The following is a 23,076-nucleotide window of genomic DNA, read 5'->3' as shown; positions in this document are numbered from 1 at the left end:
TAGAGTGCATTTAAACAACTATGTCTGAGAATACGATTTTACTACTTAAAATAATTCAATTATGGTAATTCTCCTTACATATAGGATATACTGTTAGTCTCACCAGTGAGTAAAGCTGGCACACAGAACCTATGGTCAGTAACACAACCCTAAAATATTAGTCCTGATGACCCTTCAGGGAAAAAAAGAATGGAATGTATTAAGACACATTTTCACTTTATCCACTCTAAGAACAAAGTAATACAAAAAATATAAACCTGTTTTTCTCCAGCTTATACTAATAAGCAACCAGAAAGACTGATTTTTTAATTTTTATTTCCTGGTTTTTAAAAAATTAAAACTATAGCTGATTTATAAGATTGTGTTAATTTCAGGTATACAGCTTCAGATTCTTTTCCATTATAGGTTATTACAAGATAGTGAATATAGCTCCCTGTGCTATACAGTAAATCCTTGTTGTTTATCTGTTTTATATATAGTGGTGTGTATCTGTTCAGCCCATACTTCTAATTTATCTCTTCCCCTCTGGTAACCATTAAGTTTGTTTTCCATGTCTGTGAGTCTGTTTCTGTTTTATAAATAAATGGATTTGTATTACTCTTTTGGATTCCACATGTAAGTGGTAACATATATCTGTCTTCTTCTATCTTAGTGTGATAATCTCTAGGTCCAACCACATTGCTGCAAACGGCAATATTTCATTCTTTCTCATGGCTAAGTAATATTCCATTGAGCACACACACACATACACCTCCCCCCACATCTTTATCCATTCATTAGTTGATGGACAGTTAGCTTGCTTCCATATCTTCATTGTTATGAATAGTGCTGTTATGAATACTAGTCTGCATGTAGAGTGGTATTTTAAAATACAGCTATTTCAAGATCTACAGTAATCAAAACAGCATGATATTGGCATAAAAACAGACATACGGATCAATGGAACAGAATAGAACCCAGAAATAAATCCACAGACCTATGGTCAATTCACCTTCAACAAAGCAGGCAAGAACATACAATGGAGAAAAGACAGTCTCTTCAGCAAGTGGTGTTGGGAAAACTGGATGGCACCATGTTTAATCAATGAGGTTAGAATACTCTCTCACTCCATATATAAAATTAAACTCAAAATGGCTTAAAGATTTAAATATAAGACAAGACACGATAAACCTCCTAGAAGGAAACATAGGCAAAACATTCTCTGACATAAATCTTAGCAATGTTCTAGGGCAGTCTACCCAGGCAATAGAAATAAAAGCAAAAATAAACAAGTGAGACCTAATTAAACTTACCAACTTTTGCACAGCAAAGGAAACCAAAAGCAAAACAAAACGACAACCTATGGAACAGAAGAAAATATCTGCAAATGATGAGACTGATAAAGGCTTAATTTCCAGCATATATAAGCAGCTCATACAACTTAATAAGAAAAAAACAAACAACACAATCCAAAAATGGGCACAAAACCTAAAAAACAAGCAATTCTCCAATGAAGACATATAAGTGGCCAATAAGCACATGAAAAAATGCTCAACATCACTAATTATTAGAGAAATGCAAATCAAAACTACAATGAGGTATCACCTCACACCAGTCAAAATGGCCATCATTCAAAAGTCCATGAACAATAAATGCTGGAAAGGGTGTGGAGAAAAGGCAACCTTCCTACACTGCTGGTGGGAATGTAGTTTGGTGCAGCCACTATGGAGGACAGTATGACGATTCCTCAAAAAACTAAAAACAGACATACAATATGATCCAGCAATCCCACTCCTGGACATATATCCAGAGGGAACTCTAATTCGAAAAGATACATGCACCCCAAAGTTCACAGTAGCACTATGTACAATAGCCAAGACATGGAAGCAACCTAAATGTCCATTGACAGATGACTGGATAAAGAAGTTGTGCTATATTTATTCAACTGTATAGTTGAATACTACATAGCCATAAAAAAGAATAAAATAATGCCATTTTGCAGAAATATGGATGGGCCTAGAAATTGTCATTCTAAGCGAAGCAAACCAGAAAGAGAAAGAAAAATACCACATGATATCACTCATATGTGGAATCTAAAAAGAACAAACAAAAAAACAAATAAGGACATTACGAACTCATCTACAAAAGAAAAAGAGACTTGCAGACATAGTAAACAATCTTATGGTTACGGGGGAAAGGGGTGGGACTTTGAGATTTGCAAATGTTAGTCGCTATATATAAAAACAGATTTTAAAAAAAGCTTCTTCTGTATAGCACAGGGAACTATATTTAGTATCTTGTAATAATCTTTACTAAAATAAATATGAAAACAAATACGTGTATATGCATGACTGAGACATTGGGCTGTACACAAGAAGTTAACACATTATAATTGACTGCATTTCAATAAAATAAATAAATAAATAAATAAAATACAGCTATTTTAAACTACACACAGAAAAGCCTTTATCTACATGGGCATATTTTTCCAAATATAATTTTACACAAGTTAAAAAAAAACTCAACACTTCATATTGTTTATGTAGTAAAAGTACAAAGAATACACAACAGCTTCTTAATACTTAGGGGCAAAAGGAACAGGATGGCTTCAGTGCTTCAGCAGTTGTGTGTGTGTGTTTAATCAAACATAGCAAAATTACTTCACTCTATACACTTTGCATAACAAAAATAACTGAATAAAAATAAGAGAATAGCTATATATCAGCATTTCAGATCAAATAATTTAAACTCCAAATATGATTTTAAAATAAGCATACCTTTGTACTTTAATCTTTTAAAGTTCATTAAAGTGGAGTTACCCCAAAAAGATACGAGTATTTTATGGACACTTTTGTTAGATCATCTAAACGTTACAAACTCAAGTCTCAAATATAAGAATAAAATAAGTATTTCCATTTCTTAAAGATGTAGCAGTCATAAAAGCTGAACACGTTACAAGTCTATTTTAAAAGGCTAGAGACTCTACCTACATTGGAGGATCTGTTTGAAACTGAAAACTCTGTTTTTCAAAGTTCACAAAATGATGATTAGCTAAATACATTTAAACTGAGGACACTCTTTGTTAAAACTCTAGAGACTTTTATACTCATTTTAGGTGGATTTTACAGTCTGATAAATCCACGCAGAAAACAGTTCAACTGAATTTTTAATAACTAAATTATATACAAACTACTTTCCTATATACAAATAGGATAGTCAGAAAAACATGATCACAAGAAGAGTTCATTTATAACTGCAACAGTAAAAACAAGGTACATACAAAATTAAATGGAGATGTGTCTTGTTCTTGACTAGAATTTTTTTTTGTATTGTATAAAGATGCCAGTTTTCTCTAACTCAGTTTAAAAATTCAATGTATTCCCAACAAAATGCTCAGATTTCTTTTGAAGTGAAAATGATTCTTAAATTCATTTGGAAGTGTGAGGATTAAAAAAAAAAGATTAAAATAATGAGAAGGGACCAATTCTATCAGATACTAAAATGCAGTATAAACAGCCACAAAAATTTAACAGCTGTATTATTGGGGGTAGGAATGGTTAAGAGACTATAGTAATCAGAAAATTTCCAGACATAATGTGGCAATTTAGTAAATGTAAAAGGTGACATTTTCAACTGGTGGGAGAAAGATGGATTATTTGATTAATAATATTAGGAGATAGGGTCTTGTCCTTGTTAAAAATACCTTTTTTTCATCCTTATCTTACTATATTAAAAGTAAACCTACATCTGCCAAATATTTACAGGCTGAAAAAAACCAATGAGACAAAATATGGTATATAAAAGCAAGGGTGGTATATATGGAAATAAAAACCATGGTAAGAAGCCCAACATAGCATGACTTGAAACTCTGAAAACAAAAAGGAAAGACAGCATAATTTATGTGTGTGTCAAATTTAAAATTCCAAGCAAAAAATCATTACACAATAAAGTTTTTTTTTAAATGACATACTGGACACCAGACATGTGAAATAAGACTAAAGGCTAATATCCATAGTACACAAAGAACTGAGGAGAAATCAACAGAAACAGCAAGAGAAAGGGCAGGAACCATCACTTACTTAAAGGAAAAATAGAAAGTAAGCAATAAAGGAGTTCAAACTCATTTGTATCTGCTTATCAGACTGGTAAAATTGTAAAGATTAATAATAGCCACTGCTGATACGGACAGAACTGGTATCAGCATGGTAGAAAGTTTTTGGATGGTAAGTTGGCACTATCCATTAATTATAAGTGTAAATTCCCCTTCACATAAAAATTCCATTTTTATAACAGAAATGTATTCTGCAGGAATATTCACAGAAGCATGCCAAGAGACTGCACAAGTGAAGCATTCATAGAGAAAAAAGCTGGAAATTACCCAAATGCTCATCAACAAAGGAGTGAATAAAAAATAATGTAGCCATTGAATGAAATGTATACTCATCTACTGAACAAATATTTAAGCACCTTTTATGTTGCTGGCAATGCAATACAGAATCAAGGTCATATATCCAGCAAAGCTGCCTTCTACTTTTAGAGAGTTAAGCAATAAAAACCAGACAATTTAGAGAGACCTGCTATGAAGAAAATAAACACTCAGAGTGACTAGCAAAGGAGGAAGGCTACACTAGGTAAGAGTGCGTGATGAGAGAGGAAGTGACAGGAGCACAGGAGAAGGAGCTAGCCAGATAAAGGTGGGACAGAACACTCCAAGTGGAGAATGGAGAACAAGTACAAAGGCAGAAAGAGCTGTAGGGAAACAGTACTGAAAGGTCACCAGTGTAACTAAAAAGCAGGCAACCATGAAGAGAGGTAGGACCAGCTTGATAAGGTGTAGAATAAAATCTAAAGTGTGCTGGAAAGACACTAGAGTAACTAATATCTGTGTCAGGATTTTTAAAGTTCACTCTAGTGTCTATATGGGGAAAAAAAGACCATGAAGGGCAAAAGCAAAGCAAGGAGAAGACTTAGGAGACTACTGTAAATCCTCGAGGTGACGGGGGCAGAGGATTACTATGTAGCTATTAAAAATGAAAAATACATTTAAAAAATTCAACATTTATCTAAATATGTAAGGTATCTGTATACCTTTAATAGACATTTTTTGCATACATCTGCAGAACAAAATGTATAGAAATAATACTTGACCAAGAAAATATCTATCATATGGCAAATATATGTTAGCCAAACACTGATATATAACAGTAAGTAAATGTTTACATATATACATATTCTTTGGAAAAATAACCAATGTCTCCTAAAAGCAAGGAAATCAAACTTACTCCAATTTTTAAAAATATTTAGGCAAATTCACTTAACTGTATCAATACACTTCTATTTTTAGTAGTTTAATTTAATGGAGATTTTTATTCAGTTCTTATTCTACTGAAGTGGCAATATTTTAAAAATCAACCACAACACAAAGTAATGCCAGATTTCTGATTAAATCACTTAAATTACTTTAAATAATAGGTTTTACACTATAATTTTAGGATGTTGCCTTGTAATATCAGGTAAATGTCTAACTTTGCCCTTGAAATACTTAACAAGGTAGTGTAACTAAATGCCTAGCAACTTCAGTTCTGAGCCTAATTTCACCTCATGGAATCTTCCCAGCAATCTCATAAAGCAGACAACACGCTCCAAATCATCAGATGAAAAAAATGACTAGCAGCAGTTAATGTGAGTATAGCTAGTAAACTGCTCTGTTAAAATTCAAATCTAGGTCTGTTTATCTCAGAGTCATGTGCTCTTTGAATCAAATCATATATCCCATCCCCAACTCCAAAGTTTTAGATAATTAGTATTTAACAATTACTGCTGTAGATAAGTGCAATAAAAGAGTTAGCAATTTTTAGGTTAAGTGTTGTAAGTAATACTAAAGAACTACATTCTTTGAACAATAACCACTGCAAAAGAATTAAAAAATAATTTAAAAATATTTCTAAGATTTAAATCACTGCATACCCCATACTTTGAATCTGTGCCTAACTAAGTAACACAACTGCTGGCAAGAAAGTGCAGGATTTTCAAACATGATTGTATTATGCTAAGGAAATGGAAGATTTTACTTCAAGAAAGTTTCTAGATGTTAATCTCTCTCTAGGTTCAGGCTACAGGCAGAATTAAATGGCAGGAACTCAATGACTTCCAGAAGTAATTTAATGCATGCTTTATATCCCATAACAATGACCTTCCTCTTCTCCACTTGTTACAAGAGTCTCCCTTCACCACCATACCAGCACACTGATGGGGGGCGATACTCAATAAATTAACTCTGTGAGGGCTTGGGACTGTATCTTTGGTTCCTGTTTCCAAAATGCTTAGCACAGGTTAACCTCTTTAATACTTGATGGTCTGAATATGCTAAAAATAAGAAAAATGTTCTAAAAGTAGGCAGAACAAATCATAATTTAGAGGCTTAGGTAGCCAACAATTATATATAATCTAAAAGACTCCTTAAATGACTTTAGGAACATTAAGGATTCGTCTGTGAACCATGTATCTCATCTAGAACAGACGTTGGCAAACTTTCCCTGTGAAAGTCCATAGTAACTATTTTAGGCTCTTGTAGGCCTTAAGCTCCATCACCAACTATTCAACTCTGCTATTGTAGTGAGAGCAACCAGACAACAGGCACAATAATGAGTGAGGCTAGGTTCCAAAGGTTTGCACTTTATTCATGGGAAGTGCAAATCTGAATTTTGTAAGTTTCATGTGTCATGAGATATTATCCTTCTTTTGATGTTTATCAGCCATTAAAAAATGTAAAAATCATCCTTGATTCTCAGGCCATGCGAAAACAGGTGGTAGGCAGTAGTTGGCCAGCCCCTCATCTATTTCTTATTTTCACTGAGAACAAACCAAAGGCAAGTGAGTTTACGGTTTAATGAAGTACATTAAACCTAAATGTGAAGAACAACAGAAAGGGTTTTTTTAAGTAGGGTACTAGGTTACTAAGAGAATCATACTTTTTTTCTGTAATTATCTTCAAAAACGGGTTGTATAAAGAAATGAAACAGGACCAAATGACATACAAAAGACATTTGTTTGGGAAAAATATTTCAGGCCATTAAGACCAGGTACATGCTAAACCAGAATATGGCTTCAGTATATGCATGCCCTTTTTATCCACATAAAAAACTGTTAGCCACTGTTGTTGCTATTAATTAATGATCATCATTATTATTATCACTTAGACTCGTAATGGAGACAGTGTTTGCAGAGGATATGATGATGACAGAAATTACGTCTTGAGTTACCTAGAAATATTTTTTAACCCTCTAGAAACAATTTCTAGTGTTATTAGCACAGAAGAATGATTTTTCATTTACTTTCCTCCCCAGTATTAATATATATGTATTTCTTCTGTTTATAAGTTACTAAGTACTCAAATAATGTGAGGAATATTACTGTCTTTTTTGATTCCACATATTATGATCTCTAATCAAACACAAACTTTCCCTCACACTTAAAGATCTGTAAAATCAAAAAACAGGCACTGTATTTATTGAGAAAGAAGTGCATACATGCAGTCAGTTCAAAATGGTGTTCTTCATGGGTCAACTGTTCTATGTATCTTCATAACAAATGTGTTTTCTAAAGCTTTTTTTTCCCAACTAAACAATGTATCAAAGAGCTATCAATGGATGTGGATATAATACCAAATTCTGTAAAAGTGTACAGATTAACAAAGGATTTAAATTCCTTACAGCAAATTGACTTTAATACAAATACTCTTAACTTCTGCTTTTTATATAGTTTGGCATATCTTTGCTAATTGTCTTACTCTTTGACTCTTTTTAATTGTTTTAAATGTGCCTCATATACTGAATATGAAGTTGGATGTTATTTTTTTTTTAACCCAGTTTGAGTCTTTTTATTTTTAAAGGTTTTATTTCATTTATAGCTGTTATAAATTATATGTTGGTCTTACTCCTTTTGTCTTATTTTTGTCTGCAAATCCTTTTATCTGGGTTATTTAAGTATGTTTTTTTCTCTTGACCTTGGGTGACTTTTTTTCTTACTTTTTCACATGTCTAGTAATTGTTGATTGTATATATTATACATTGTGTATTGGATATATTGTGGAAACTCTGGTTCCAGAGTTGTCTTCTAAAGAGTGTTGAGTTTTCTTCTTTAAGGCAGCTAAACATCTTGATTTTATGAAGCCTGGTTTTACACTTTGTTAGGAGGGAGCTACTTCATATTTTATTAGGGTAAATACCTTTATTCGTAAGGTGTGACCCTTCTCTGGTTTCAAATGAAAAGCATGAGGCTCCCTAACTTGGCAGGACTCAAACTCTAAACTCCTCTTCACTATGAGGGCAAAGGTGAAATCTATGCTCTTATTTCTCAATGCTCCATGTATTGCTTTAAACTGAGTTCTTTAAAATCTCCCACACACACAGTTCTGGGGTCAGCCAAGGATATGAAGGGAGTTTATAGGTAGATTTTTACACTCCCCTTGGGACTACCTCCGTTTTGGGTTCACCTACCCACCACCTGAATTTCCTGCCATCCTGGCAACCCTGAGCTCCACTGTCTGATACTTCACGAGTTCTAGTCAACCAGCACCAGAGAGACTGATGACTGTTCTCACCGAAGAAACCATAGAAAAAAGGATGTCACCCAGTGACTCTATTTCTCTTCTTTAAAAGTTCACATCTCCTCAAACTTGTCTTCTTTTGACTGCTCTCTGACACCTTCAAACAGTTATTTTTGTATTTCTTCCAGAGTTTATAATTTTTTTCTTATGGTTTTACTGAGATATAACTGACACACAGCACTGTATAAGCTTAAGATATGCAGCATCATTATTTGACTTACATATATCATGACAGGATTATCACAGTACATTAAGCAAACCTCCATCATCTCATATAGATATAGATACAAAATTAAAGAATTGAAATTTTTTTTCTGGTGATGAGAATTTTTAGGATTTACTCTCTTAACAGCTTTCATATGTAACATACAGCAGCATTAATTACATTTATCATGGTGTACATTACATCCCTAGTACTTATTTATCCTGTAACTGAAGTCTGTACCTCTTGACTGCCTTCAACCAATTTCTCCTTTTAAAATCATTTTTTACTATATAAGACCTCCAAGTCTGCTTGTAGAACCCTTTAAACTGGCAACAAGATCCTCCCAAAGGTTCTAACCTGGAACCTTAAAACCACAGATGATCTGGCTCCAGCCCCATGGTTTTCTATCAGTAGGACTGGGATAGGACCTTGGCACTGTATTTTTTTTTTTAAGTGCCATACATATTGCTGATGCTACTTCTCCCAGAGTCAAGGGCTACAGCTACTGACAAACTATATGATTCAACTCTATGTATAACATTAGTCAGTAACCCAAGCTAAAAACAAAAATAAAACAAAAAAAATCTCCACAAAACATAAACCTGACACCACAGAGTAACCTTAGAATCACCTCCTTGAGAAGCATCTATCCATTAAGACAGCACTTATTCTAACAATCTTTAGCAACCTTCTGTCCCCTGTCATGCGTATCAAGTTTATGGTACTCTCCCAAGGAGAAGGACATCTTGCGGCCTTTGACAGACAAGATAGTAGCAGGTCTTGATTATGAGGCTCTCTTATATTTATGAAGAAGAGAATATTACAGAAAGCAAAGCAAGCTATGAAGCTTTTATTTTCAAGATGTTACTACTTGCATTACCCCAATACAAAGAACTTTAAGAAACTCTGAATCTCTACTCTATTGTGAGTCCAAAAATACAGCAATAAATAAATCAGAGCTTGGACCTATATACAAATGCTCCATTGGTGTATTATGTTGTCTTCTCAATTTACCAAACTGTGATGATATTCTGAGATTTTTTATTCCACAAGAAATCTTTCCTGCAATTCCTTCATTTACTGAATAGTTCCAGGATATATAGCAATACCAATAGCATAAGTGCAATATTATGTACAGATTTCATTTATTCAACAATTTCTTTATGCAACTCCTACATACTAAGAGTAGTAATAGATTCTGGGTATACAGTGGTAATTAAAATAAACATAGCCCTTAAATTCTTGATAGAGAAGACAGACAACAATTGAATAGTTGCAACGAGTGGTAAGTGTATAACTAAGTAACAAGTGAGAAAAGGGAGTGGAATGACACATGGACAAGTGGAAGGCCCTACTTAGATTGGCCACAGGCTTCTGCAGTAACCTTCAAGGGTACCTTTAAGCTGTGAGGGTAACCTTCAAGCTGAGACCTGAAGATGCAAAGGAGTCAGCATGTAATAAGGAGCAGAGCAGGAACAGTCCAGAAACAAGAAATAACATGTGGAAAAGCCCAAAATCATTAGGACCCCATCATCTTATAAGAACTAAACCTTAAGACCATAGTGTCTCAATTATAGTGGGAAAGAGTGACTGAAATAAGAGATGAGGCTGAAAATAGCCAGATCATGTAGGGCTCTCCAGACTGTTAAAAAATGCTTTTTTTTTTTTTAAATCTAAGTGCCACTGGAAGTCCATGAAAGATTATAAGCAGGTGATCCCATTTGAGTTTTTAAAAACTGGTTTCAGCTATCATGAAAAAAAACTGAAGGTGAACAGAAAGAAAGGAAACCAGTAAAGAAACTACAGCAATAATCCAGGTGACAGATGGTGGTGGCTTAGGCTCGGATAACAGCACTAGGCACAAAGAATAGCTAGATAAGAGTACTTTGGAGATAGAAAAAAGGGGCTCTACTAATGAGCTGGTTGTAGTAGATGAGAGAAATTAAAACAGATGAGAGGAATTAAAGATAACTCTTAGGTGTTCGGCTTGAGCGATCAGGTTGTGATACTTACTGAGTTAGGTGCAATGTAAGAGAAAAGAGTGTTTCTAGAACTGCACTGTTTAATACAGTAGCCCTAGTCACACAAGGCTATTTACATTTAAATTTTATTAAAATTTAGCTCATAAGTCACATTACCACATTCCAAGTGCTCAACAGCCACATGTAGCTGGTGGCTATCATATCAGAGTACACAGACGTAGAACATTTCCATCATCACAAAAAGCTCTACTGTACAGCGCTGTTTCAGAAGGAAGAAAGGTTTTAAAAAATGCAAATGCTGAGTGGTCCAGCAAGACCTTTAGGTCAACATGAAGGCCGAACAGTGAGCTCAGCAAGAGCACGTTCACTTTAGTAATGAAACCAGAATATAAACTGGAATAGGAGATGAAAGGTGGAGACCATATCCATACCATATCTCTTTCAGGCTGTGAAAGGGAACAACCAAAGGGGCATGAGCTGGAGAAACAGGTTGTCCAATTCCAGAATATTCACCCATTCAACAGATGTTTATTGAGCACCTACAACTTCCAGAAACTATTCTGGATACCAGGCATACAAACCAAATCAGGACAGGACCCTGACCAGGGGAAATAACAAGTAAGAAAACACGTCACTTTGAGAGATTATGGTTAAACATCACAAACCAAATAAAAGAGAACATGATAAAGTGAAAATAAATGAGTGAACACAGAAGAACTCAATCTGACGTGAGCCATAAATGACAGGAAGGAAACACCTCTGCCAAGGTCTAAAATGTATTTGCATGCTATTGGGAATGATCCACAATGAGGTGGTAAAATGTGAAAGTCATTCACTCAACACATATTTACTGATCCACTAGTGTGTACAATTCCAGGCACTGGGAAGAAAGCAGTAAGGACAGACAATAATCCTTATCTTCCTAGAGCTTATGCTGTAGGAGGCTAAGAAAAAGGGGGGAGGGAGAGGTAATATATCCACTATGTTAGACAGTGATGAAGGCTAAGGAAAAACATAAAGAAAAGAGATAGGAATTTGGGGAGGAACTTTTACTAAGTTTGCAGTGCCTACAGTTTCTACCTCCGGTGATCCTCCAATCTAGCTACTCTGTGCCTACTGCTACTACCCTAACCTAACCCACCACCATCTGTCACCTGGACGACTACTGTAGTTGTTTTACTGGTGTTCCCCCTTTTTTTCTTGTCCCCTTTCAGTTTTACTTCCAGAGGGAGTGAGAGAAGGAAAATGGCAGGTCATAAAGTGAGTAGTTCTAACACGTAGGATTTCATGCTTTTATAGAATGAGATGGTAAAGCCCTGGAGATTTCTAAACAGAAAAGTTACAACATCTATTGCTTTAAAAGGATTATTCTGGCTACTGTGTTGTGAATACAGTTAAGGGAAACAAAAGTATATAAAGCAGCAAAGACCAGTTGGAAGGCCTCTGCAGTAATCCAGGCAAAAGATTAAGATGGCATGGCTATGGTAAGAAATGGCTAGATTTTGGATATATTTTAGGAGAGCAGACACAACTTTCAGACAAGGTTTGGATATGGGGTGAGAGAAAAACAGTCAATAACAGCAAGATTTTAAGTTTGAGTAACTGGAGAGGTAAGAGTTGCATTTAGGAAAGACTAAACGGAACAGCTTTAGGAGAAATTGGGAGCTCAGTTTCAGATATATTACGTTTGAGATGCTTCTTAGACATCCAAAATGTTGGCAAAAGTTGGATATCAGGATCTACAGCTCAAGGGAAAAACCTAGGCTAGGGATATAAATCAGGAAGCCATCAGCAAATAAATTAAATATCATAATGTTTAAAGCTATGAGACTGGCAACGAAAAAAGAGGTCCAAGGACTAAATTTTCAGCCACTCCAACATAGAGGTCAAAGAGATGGCAGAAAAAGCAAAGGAGACTAAGAAGGAATCACCAGTGAGGTAGGAAGAAAACTTGCTATTAGATGTGGTGGCCTAGAAGCCAAGTGAAACCTGGGTCTCAAGCAACTGTGCCAGATGCTATTAAGAGATTATGTGAGATGAAGACTGGAGATTTATAACATGGTGGTCACTGGTAGAGATTCAAAAGAAAAGGGAAGTGAGTATATCCAAACAATTATTTCAAGGTATTTTGTTTGAAAGATAAGCAGATTGAGTGGATGAAAAGAGGAAGCAGGAATGAAAGTTTTTTTTTTAATGGAACAAATAGTATCACGTTTGTATGCTCATGGGACAAGCCAGTAGAGAAGTGATGCAAGAGAAGGGACAATGACAGAGTAATATTCTTGAGAGCAAGAGGGAATGGGATCTAGCGTAGAAATGAGCCAGTTGTCCTCATCCGTGAACACTACAATTTATCTGTAATGACAGAGGAGAAGGTAAAGAGCATAGTCACAGATGTGGGAGCATGTAGGAATTCTTCCAATTATTCAACATGCTTTGTGAAATAGAGAGCAAGGGCAGTAGGTGAGACCAAGGATGAGGGAAGAGGTTTGAGAAGAGAGGAAACCAATACATTCATAAAGAGGGATGAATTAACAGACCAAGGACCACTAGGCATGAAGCCAGGGAGGGACAATGTTGTTGAGAGTGTATATAAAAAAGTGATTATGATTTAACATGAAATTTCAGTTGGGTAGAAGTGAGGGTGAGGGATACTGAAAAGCATAGATGGACAAAGTATAAGTTCCAGTGGAGCCAAAGAGCTGTTGGAATTGAAGAACTAGGGTGGCTGAATCAGACTGAAAAATAAGATCACTGGAAGAGAAGAAATCAAAGAACTGAGAGGTCAGAATATTGGAAGTATCCTCTAAATCAATGTTACTCCAAGTACCATACCACAACACCCTAAGGAGCCTGTGCCAGATTATATAAATCAAAATACTGCCTCCTTCATCAAAAAAAAAAAAAAAAGTCAGCTGAACTAAACACTGAGCTTAGTGATACAGGTGATTTTCATTCTGGCACAAATGCCTTACTCCACTTCATACTAGTAACAAACAGTTCACAGACCAGGTAGCATTTTGAATAGCACTGCTCTAAATGTACATTGATACCACCAAAAACCAAGAAGTATGACAGAAATAAAGAAGACAGTGATCCAGAAGCTAACAATGCTCAAGGAAGGAAGGGAATGACCCAGGAAAGTTGGTAGATGACTGAAATAGAGGGGTGGTGGGTGGTACAATTGATGGCATGAAAGTCAAAGCTTAAAGTTCTGGGAAAGAATGGTCAGAAAGTGACAATGAGGAATAAAGAAGATATTAATTCAGCAATAAAAGATATTCAAGAAGAAGAAACATTTACCACCTGAGAGCGCTGCTAGATCAGGAGCATTATAGGGGAGAGGTTAGGTTACAGCTGGAGCAAGAAAGAAAAGGAAACATTCCCAGAAAAGATTGACAATAAAAAGGATTTGCTAAAGACTATGAGTTCCAAGAGGCATAATGAATGGACATCAGGAGATGATAAAATGTGGAAGATGGAGACCAGAAAAAGCAATGGGATTAGAATCTGGAGGGATAAGGATAACACGAAGAGTGAGGCATAACGAAAGGAACAATGTCCTTGAACAGGCATGTGTCAGGACTGGCCTCTGACCAGAATATAATGCTTTCTCCATCTTAAAGATGGATGGACCCTCCATGCAGATTGACAATAAGAAGGTGAAGGAGTTCCTGCTTAGCTTCTGATGGGGGAAAGGGGATTAGTTTGAGGAGCAAAGACACGTTAAAGTCTTCCTGTCTTAGTACTTTCTAAAGAAATGTAATATGACCTGGGATATAACGGCAGTAAGGCGAAACCTGAGGCCCTTTAGCATATAGTCAGGCCATTCTTCAAGCATGATTCAAGAATCTAAGTATTCTTACAAAACATATCCAGTTTTAGTATTTTAACTATCATTATTACTCTGCCATATGAGTGACTCCAGACTTCTAATCTCTTAAACTGTCTAGCCTCTTACTTTCCATTCTAAGGAGAACAGACTGGCTGGCACTCTGACTCAAGACCTAGGTAAAATGACTGCAGAATTAAGGCAGGAAACAGTAACCTACAGAGGACAACTACAAAGTTAAGTTTTACTACCTAAATGTATCACAGAGAACATTTGTATCTAACAGAACAATATAAACCTCGTTTCATATCCTCATGTGGCTTTTCCAACAGAAGATAACAAACTTTAAAATTAATAAAATAAACTTTAAAACTTTAAAAGTAAGCAAAATGCCAGAAAGACTAAATTAATGAATCTATCTAAAGAGTACTATGTCAGCATACTATGCTTCCCATATAACACTTATTCAGTGTCTACTTTTGCATCTAAATGAACTGTTAGGTATAAAGTAATGTCTGACACTGCTACATTCTTTGACTAGCTCAGGAAAGATTTTAGGTGTCTACCTCAGCACTTTCTACACAGAAGAATGGAACTCCACTGGGAAACCTCCATAGTTAGTTGGATTGAAAAATATTTCCAAGAAACCCTTGTTACTCCTTTATACATGTGTCATTCATCTAGTACACGGAAAACTTCAAAAAAAAAAAAAGACTCTTTACACCCCTACCCCCAAACCACTTAATTATATTTAAAAAAGGGGATGGGGGCAGCTTTACAACCACCACCCCTCAGTGAAGCAAATTACAATCATTAAGATCATTTCCAAACTGCATTCCCAAGAAATTTTCAGTAAATCTAACTTCTCACATTTTTATATGGGTAATGTACAATAGTGTGTATGTGTGTATATGTGTATGTGTATATATATATATATCACAATTTTTTCAGCTACCATAAAACTCAATTAATAAAAGAAACTTATTAATTAATCCCTTAGCATTTGCACATCTTTTACTTCCAAGTCAGATCAGCTATCAGCATTTAAAGATTTATCACAGGTATCATCTGTATGCCAGGAGGACTGATGAGCTTGAAAGAACTTGTTAAAAGTACCTCCCCCACCTCCACTTTTCTAATTGTTTAACACACCTGTTACATCAGTTAAAAGGAAATATCAGTCCAGCAACATGTGTTGTGAAATCACAAGTAAAATCATGGGAATATTAGCGAAGAGATTAATAGATGGAAATAAACAGGGGAGCAAATAAGCACTGATATGACGCAGTTTCACCTCAGCATCATCCAGCTGTTCACATTCTTCAAACTGTTCTAGGATGGGGGAGGCCTTTTCAAAAAAAAAGTTTAAAAGAAATCGGAGGCAGAAAACTTCTGGACTATTACAAGAGAAACTTTACAGTGGCTCTGCAAAGTTATATGGGGATTGTGGAAGAGGCCAAAGGGTGAGCATACCTGCAATGAATGTTTTGTGAAAAGACCACCAATGAGTTTCGCTTGCATTATATACCATATCCTATATAAACAACTGCAGTCTGTTTTCAAATGATGCTTTTTAAAACCAATGTTTGCATTTCCAGTCCAGACTTAGTTTGCCATTTAAACATGTAGTCTGAAGACTAAATACGCCACTTTTCAAAGTGGAAATGAAAAACCTTGCACTAGCAGCAAAAGATTGAACCAGTATCTATTAAATTGCCTGCAAAAAGTTATCCTGACCAAATAGCAGTAAGCCATTAATTTAAATAAAACTGATATTCAATTAATTCTTCAATCTAAGCTTTGCTTTTCAGTTTTAGATTTAGTGTGATAACAGTTTATCACAGAAATGCAGATTTTGGCTGAAAACCAAAACATGATTTAAAGTCGTCAATAAAATTTCAGGCTAACATGACTGTGTACCACAGTCAGAATTTGTCCAGCATTTTAAGTGTCTTCAGAGATTAAGTTTTGAGATCTCTTTTAAGAATATACTTTTTAAAACTATACCTAAGATGATCAAGTAGTGAACAAGTTGTTGTTTCTTCTCCTCTTCCTTGACCCTACCCATCTTGATTTCTAAACTGTGTGAATTTCCCAGATTTCACAAACTTAATAGTACATTTAAGTTCCTAATCTATAATAAACTGATACAAGGCATTTTCAAGTGCCAAATATAAACTAATCTTACTTAAGTTATATATACACATACACACACAATCAATAGTACTACCTTCAGTCATTTAGTAGAATCATCATTCTAAAAAAACTGTACTCCAAATGGACTAATGCAGATGTTACAAACTGGCAGTAACCTGGTAATACGTGTACTTAAAATGTGCTAAACAGTGTCTTGAAATATGAATTTCATTCACTGATGTGTGTGTCATGGGATGCACATCAATCTGGATTTCCCACTTCTCTTAAGGGGAAAAGAAGTCAGATGATATGGAAACCTGAACTATTTTCCCACACGATGGACAGAGCTGAAGATTGGCTGCTTAGATGGGACATGTGTTCTCCAATTTGCTGTAGTCCACAGGGTCCCAGTTAGCCCGTACCTGCCTGGCCCTGAAGACACTGAGTAGCCATTCCCACTGCAAAGAAAGATCAATTCCACATAGTTTTGAAAGCAATCATACTTTAGTCTCTTGTATGCTATATTAACGAAGTAGCCAATTTTATTAGGTCCCTAACAGGAAGAATTTTTTTCCAAGTTAAGATGTACATAGTTTTCAAGAGAACTTTCAAGTCTGCTCTCGTATCTCATAAAAATCTTGGAAAATTGGAACAGAAACTATCTTGACCTAAAGACAGTTAATGCTGCAAATACTTGTTACGGACTTGGACGTTACTTATTCCATATATGATCCTTTATGAAGGATCACAGCCCATTCTGAAATAATCATTTACATAGAACAACTGAGGCATTCTTGCTTTATTTTCTTTGAAAAAAAAGATACAACAAATACATTTCTTAAATCATCAAAAATCAAATACATTTCTTAGTCAAAAATGTCTCCACAAAATTATACTGAATTCCAAGAGCAAAATGGAGCAGTAAGTGAAACCATCATCTTCCCTCCTTACTCAAGCAAATTTTAAATTTCATTTCAACCACCTATTATGGAAAACATGCAAAGTTAATTTTTTCCCCTAAAGTCTGAGAATTTTCCAAAAAATGACTATTTGACTTCTAAAGCTACTTTAAAACAAGCTTTATTCCTGTTACTAATCAGAATCTGATCGGAAATAAATGTTTTCATAAAATAATGCTACTAATAGAAGCAGCAAAGAACTTTTAACACAGCAACGTTGAGAAAAGTTTACTGAAAAATTTAAAGGGCAAAATACTGGTATAGTGCATCACAACACTATACAAATATATACTCTATACAAATGAGACCCCGCAGTCACTAGGCATTATCTCCAGAATTCATAAGTTGACCCAACTAGCTCTGTAGATACCCAGTTCTTAAACACAGACAAAATATTCCTTGAAAATATAACCAAGTTGAGGACTTACTCATGTTTTACTGTGTAATAGAGTTTAGACAAATTGACAATCACTTGTTAACTTCTTCTGAGAATTTTAGTGTCCCTAATTTATTAATACAGCTAAACATTAGGATCATTTACCCCAAAATTATTATCCTGAGGTTTTGGTTTGTAAGTATGATATATTTAAGCAGAAGCAAAACTTTCTATTTAAAGTGACAAAATTTAATCCTTGGTTTAACTTTGACCTTTCTCCTGCAAATAATGGTTGAGATGACATAGTCTCAAACCAACCTTTTTCTTGGGGGGGGGGGGTAAGGTTCATCTATTTACTTTTGGTGGAGGTACCAGGGATTGACCCTGGGACCTCGTGCGTGCTAGGCATGCACTCTACCACTGAGCTATATCCTCCTCTCAAACCAATCTTTTAATTAACAGTATTAACAGGAATAAATTATTCTAGGATTCTAAAGGTTTCTTGATTGATGCTTTCTCATCAAAACTATTCCACACAAACCTGCTAGGGGAAAAAAATTATGACAAGCATTACATTATATCCACTGGAGGGCACTCAACACGACCAAAGCTTGCAATGAAAACAGGCCCTAACTCTATTCTCACTCAGCTGCATCAGGTTTGAGGGAGACTCTGGGGGTGGGGAGTATCTCTTAAAAGAGTTGCTCACAATTAACAAATTTTAAAAGATAGTTAAACTCTAAAAAGGGTTCCTAATGTGACTGACTTTCTCTTTTAAGAGCTTCTTTCCTTAGGGAGGAAGCAGATTAAACACATACTTCAAGGATAGCAGGGTTTAGGCCTCAACAGATGAATCTAGATTTCAAACCTAGTCAAGCTCAGACTTGCATAAAACACAAAAGCAGCATTCTTAAGTAAACAGAGGAAATAAAGAACTCTCTCCAAAGCTTAAGTAATGAAAAACACAAGTAAACTTCTACTCATTTTCAAGCAACACAAATCACATATTTTCCCTTCATGGAACTTAAGTATATATTTTAGCCTATTAGCCTAGTTATTTATTGCACCACAATTAGAACAGATTACATAAACAATAGTTTGTTAAAAAAAAAAAAAGAACTGATTCTGGAAATCAGTATTCTCTCAATGAGGGTACAAGAGGCAAGAACTACATGCTCTGGACTAATCAGAAGCAGCTCCCAGTCTATGTTTTATGTTTACTTTTATGGTATAAAAATGTTTAGTCAAGCTGTTTCAACAAAAGATACCGTACTCCCAATAAAGAGGGCTACATGAATATAAGCTAATACAACTAATGTTTTCACAACCAATGTAACAAGCCAACATGTAGCACTAAAGAGTTACCAATACTTTTATTAGACGTTTGTCCTGCTCTAAATGCATTCATCCTTTCTGCCCTGGGTTGACAATGGAGCACGCTTCCAACCAAGCTCAAAGTACAAACTTAAAATTTACCACCTACTCCTCTACTATTATCAGCAAATAATAAACCATGGAAGAGAAATAAAATCTTATTATAACTGGACAGATGTACTGTTTCATTTCAATAACACAAAAGTTTCATTTGGATGAAGATAGTCCATTTCTGGGGTTAATTTCAGTGCTACTTCTAAAACGTGAGACTTCAACTTTTGAATTCTCTACGTCCCAAACAATACCTAAGTTCTTCTTTCCACCCCTCCCAACAATAAAAAAATAACCTGCAGATAGATTTCTTAAGGACCAAATATCAAACACCCTTAGAGAAATTTGACTACTTCATGTTTTCCCTTCCTATTAGGGGAGATGGAGGAGGGAACTGTCTATGAAAACAAAAATACACCTCATTTACACGGAGAATTTTTATTCCAGTCATCACTAGTAACAGTAGGACACTCAATTCAGTTTAAATTTTAATATTGGAATCTACATTTTTCTACAGTTGTCTTGGTAAAGGAAGTAGTCAACACTTCAAAAGAAAGAAAACTCTTGCTTATTGACACCTGAACACGGCTAAATGTTGTTTTTTTGTTTGGTTGTTTTTTGCCACCTTATTTTTAAAAGCTGGTTTTTCCTGAAGGCTATTTTAAGTGACCATTCTAGCCTCTAGGAGAATCTCAAGCCTAGAGCCCCACAAGGACTCTAGTCACATGCTATACTCAACTTTCTAGTGCATTTTTTTTTAATTTCCCCTTCAAGGACTTCAGACTTGAATAGTCTCAGCATTCCTTTAATCCTATAGAATTGTCTTTCCCAAGTTTTTCAAGTTACTGTTGCAATTACTTTAGTGCCTTGTACGTGGCCTTCAGAACAAAGACTAGGTCAAAGTAATGAATATTGGGTGCAAAGTAATAAAATTTTGTGAAAGGAGATTCTCAAACCTTAAAGGCACTTTTTTTTTAATCCAGAGATTTTTGGGTTTAAATGTAAAAGTACAATAAACGCAGCAGCTGCCTTAGTTCAGACCAGGAGAAAAAGCCTCCGAAGTAGAAGTTTGCAGAAGTTTGCTTCACTTATTCAGCAGATAACTAAACAGCAGCATTATGTAAATAACACTTCAAGCTGTGACTAATATTTCTTAGAACGAAGACAAGTTAACATCACAGATATCGGAAAGTACTGAATGTACACCAAGTGGCAATAATGAAATGGCTCCCTAAGTTTCAGACAAAATACTTTATAACTCACCAATCTGAAAAATATCAGCAGAGGCTTTATCAAAGGACAGCCGTCTCTTCAAGCTGCTGTCTAGTCTAAGCCACCACTATTCATGACACAAAGCTCTCATTTCACTAAAACCACTCCTCGATTTCCTTTTGCCGACCTCTGCATACCAGCAGGCCAGTCTCTCTTCATTCACTACTCACAAACTCGGGGTGGGGGGGGAGGGGAGACCACAGATGTCTGGAAGATACAAAGTAGGAGACAATGCGCCCTCCAAGAGGGAACAGAAAACGAAGGGAACAACTACACCCGACTGCCAAAGCTTTCAAGTTTAGCGGATTCAGAAGCGGGCTGTGAGAACTTAACTTCGAGAGTCTCTGTTCCCAGTCTCCCCAGGCAAAACACGGACCGAAGTTGCAACAGAGGAATCTCATTCGGGCAATTTTGCAGCGAGGGGGAAAAAAAAAAATCACCCCGCAGAAAAAATGCTCGAAAAATCAAGTTTAGCCGCCACAAAACTATCTGAATAAATAATCCCTACGAACAACATTCTCGAAGCAGTCAGAGCCCGCGGGTCACTTGACAAGACACAGTAAGCCAGTTGCTCTCGCCCTTATTTTTTCTGCTAGAGTCTAACACCCACCGCCAGAAATCCAAGACTCTCAGGACCTTGCATGCCGCTTTCACTCACCTGCACGGTGCAAGAAAATATAGGTGCAAAATACGGATTTTATATGTGCATATCTTCCTGGCGCATCGCACCGTCTGCACTAATAGTTTGGATCTTCTAAGATTTAAAGTTGCTTGGATTTACACAAACGCCAGTGCCAAACTCACATAGGCAGAGCATTAAAAAAGACGCTAACAATTCTCCTAACAATTCGTCCTTAAGAACGAAGGAGGGAATCTGGAGAGAAAGTCCACTGGCCCCATCCCCACGACAGACAGGACCTAGGGTGGCGTCCCAGGCCCAGAGCCCGTACCCCAACTCCCCGCGGAGGCTGGGAAGGCGGAGTCCCCCGTCCCCACCCCGCCCCCCACCCCGGCCCCGGCGCATCCCGAGGCGCAGGGTCCCTCCCCCAAACTCAGCCGCGGCCGGAGCCCCAGACGGAAACCACAGGCCCCCCACCCCCAACAGCCTGCCGGCCAGCCGAGCTCCCGGACGCGCCCTCGCAGCGCCCCCTCCCCGCAAGCGGAGCCCCCAGGGCCCCCGAGGAGCGGCGCGACCGGAACCCGGGCCCGGCCGCCGCCCTCCGTCCCTCGGGCGCGGCCCGCCCCCGCCGCCTCCCCGGCGCCCCCAGCCCGCACCCCCCGGTCTCCACCCCAGGCCTCCGGGCTGCGCCGGGCCCGGCTCCCAGCCGCCGCCAGGACCGCGCGCCCGCGACGAAGTTTGGCTCCGAAGAGGGAGCGGGAGCAGCTCCGAAAGGGTAAGGAAAGGAGCGCCCAAGTACCTCGGGGGAACAGGCTCCTCCCGCCGCGGGAGTCTGACCGTCCTCGGCCTGCGGTGGCGGCTCGGCGGGGACCGCAGCTGCTCCTCGGACCTTTCTCCGTCTCCGCCTCCCCTCGCTCTCCGCTCCCGGGGCCGGGCTAACGCGGCTGCCACAGACCGAGAGGCTTAAAATGGCGCCGCACAAGGAGCTCTTATAAGTCGCGTAGGAGCCGCTGTATCCTGCCGCCAGCGGCGCAGCGCGGAGCGTTCCGCAGCGCGAGGACAAGGGGCGGGGCGCGGGCGGGAGGCGGAAAGTAGTCCCCGTACCGCCGTTCGCTCGCCCCGGGCTGGGGCGGGGCGCCCGCGCGCTGGCCGGACACTCCCCAGGGTAGAGGCCGGCGGTTTCCCCGCCGCGCGGGGCCGGAGGGCGGCCCGCCCGGACGCAGTGGTCCGAGTTGAGGAGGCCGGGGCCCCTGCGGGCGGTTTGGGATGCGGAGAGAGACACCGGGATTCTCCACTTTCCCGAGCCCGACGCCTCCGCCTCATGCGTGCCCCGAGCCGTGAGAGCGGACGCGGGGCTGGCCGCGCGCCGCCTGCTGCCCGCGGGAGGCGGCATGCGGGCCCCGGCTTTCAGGGACCGAGCGGGGTCGGCAGCACAGGTCCCGGGAGGGCGGAAGTTCGGGGCCGGGGCGGCGGCGGCGCGGGCGCTGAGGTCACGGCCCGCGGGCTCTGGGCGCTGCTGGGCGCCGCCACCGCCCCGCTGCCGGTCGGGGGACCCCGGCGCGTTCGTGCTTCCACCGTGGTTGCGATCTGGGCCCCATGCTCTCTGCAGGACTTGGCTCGCAGCCGAGCCGCAATTCACTCCAAAGCCCCCCACGGTCGGGACCGTGGATCCCGCATCCCTAC

At 38.2% G+C, this 23,076-nt stretch overlaps 1 protein-coding gene across 4 annotated transcripts in view; it reads right to left on the bottom strand.

Moving 5' to 3' along the window:
* The window catches only part of CTNNB1 (catenin beta 1), a 51,255-nt gene extending 28,924 nt beyond the window's left edge, over positions 1-22,331 (bottom strand). For all 4 annotated transcript variants that reach the window (XM_072941054.1, XM_031686788.2, XM_031686789.2 and 1 more), the window contains exon 1: positions 22,193-22,331. The gene's annotated coding sequence lies outside the window, so the exon portion shown is untranslated. The remainder of the gene's footprint in view (positions 1-22,192) is intronic.
* Positions 22,332-23,076: the final 745 nt, after the last annotated feature.

Source organism: Vicugna pacos, chromosome 17, assembly GCF_048564905.1.
Source record: "Vicugna pacos chromosome 17, VicPac4, whole genome shotgun sequence".
Taxonomy (NCBI): Eukaryota; Metazoa; Chordata; class Mammalia; order Artiodactyla; family Camelidae; genus Vicugna; species Vicugna pacos.
The sequence above is the reverse complement of the archived record's forward strand: the minus strand, read 5'-3'. Positions and strand labels throughout refer to the sequence as shown.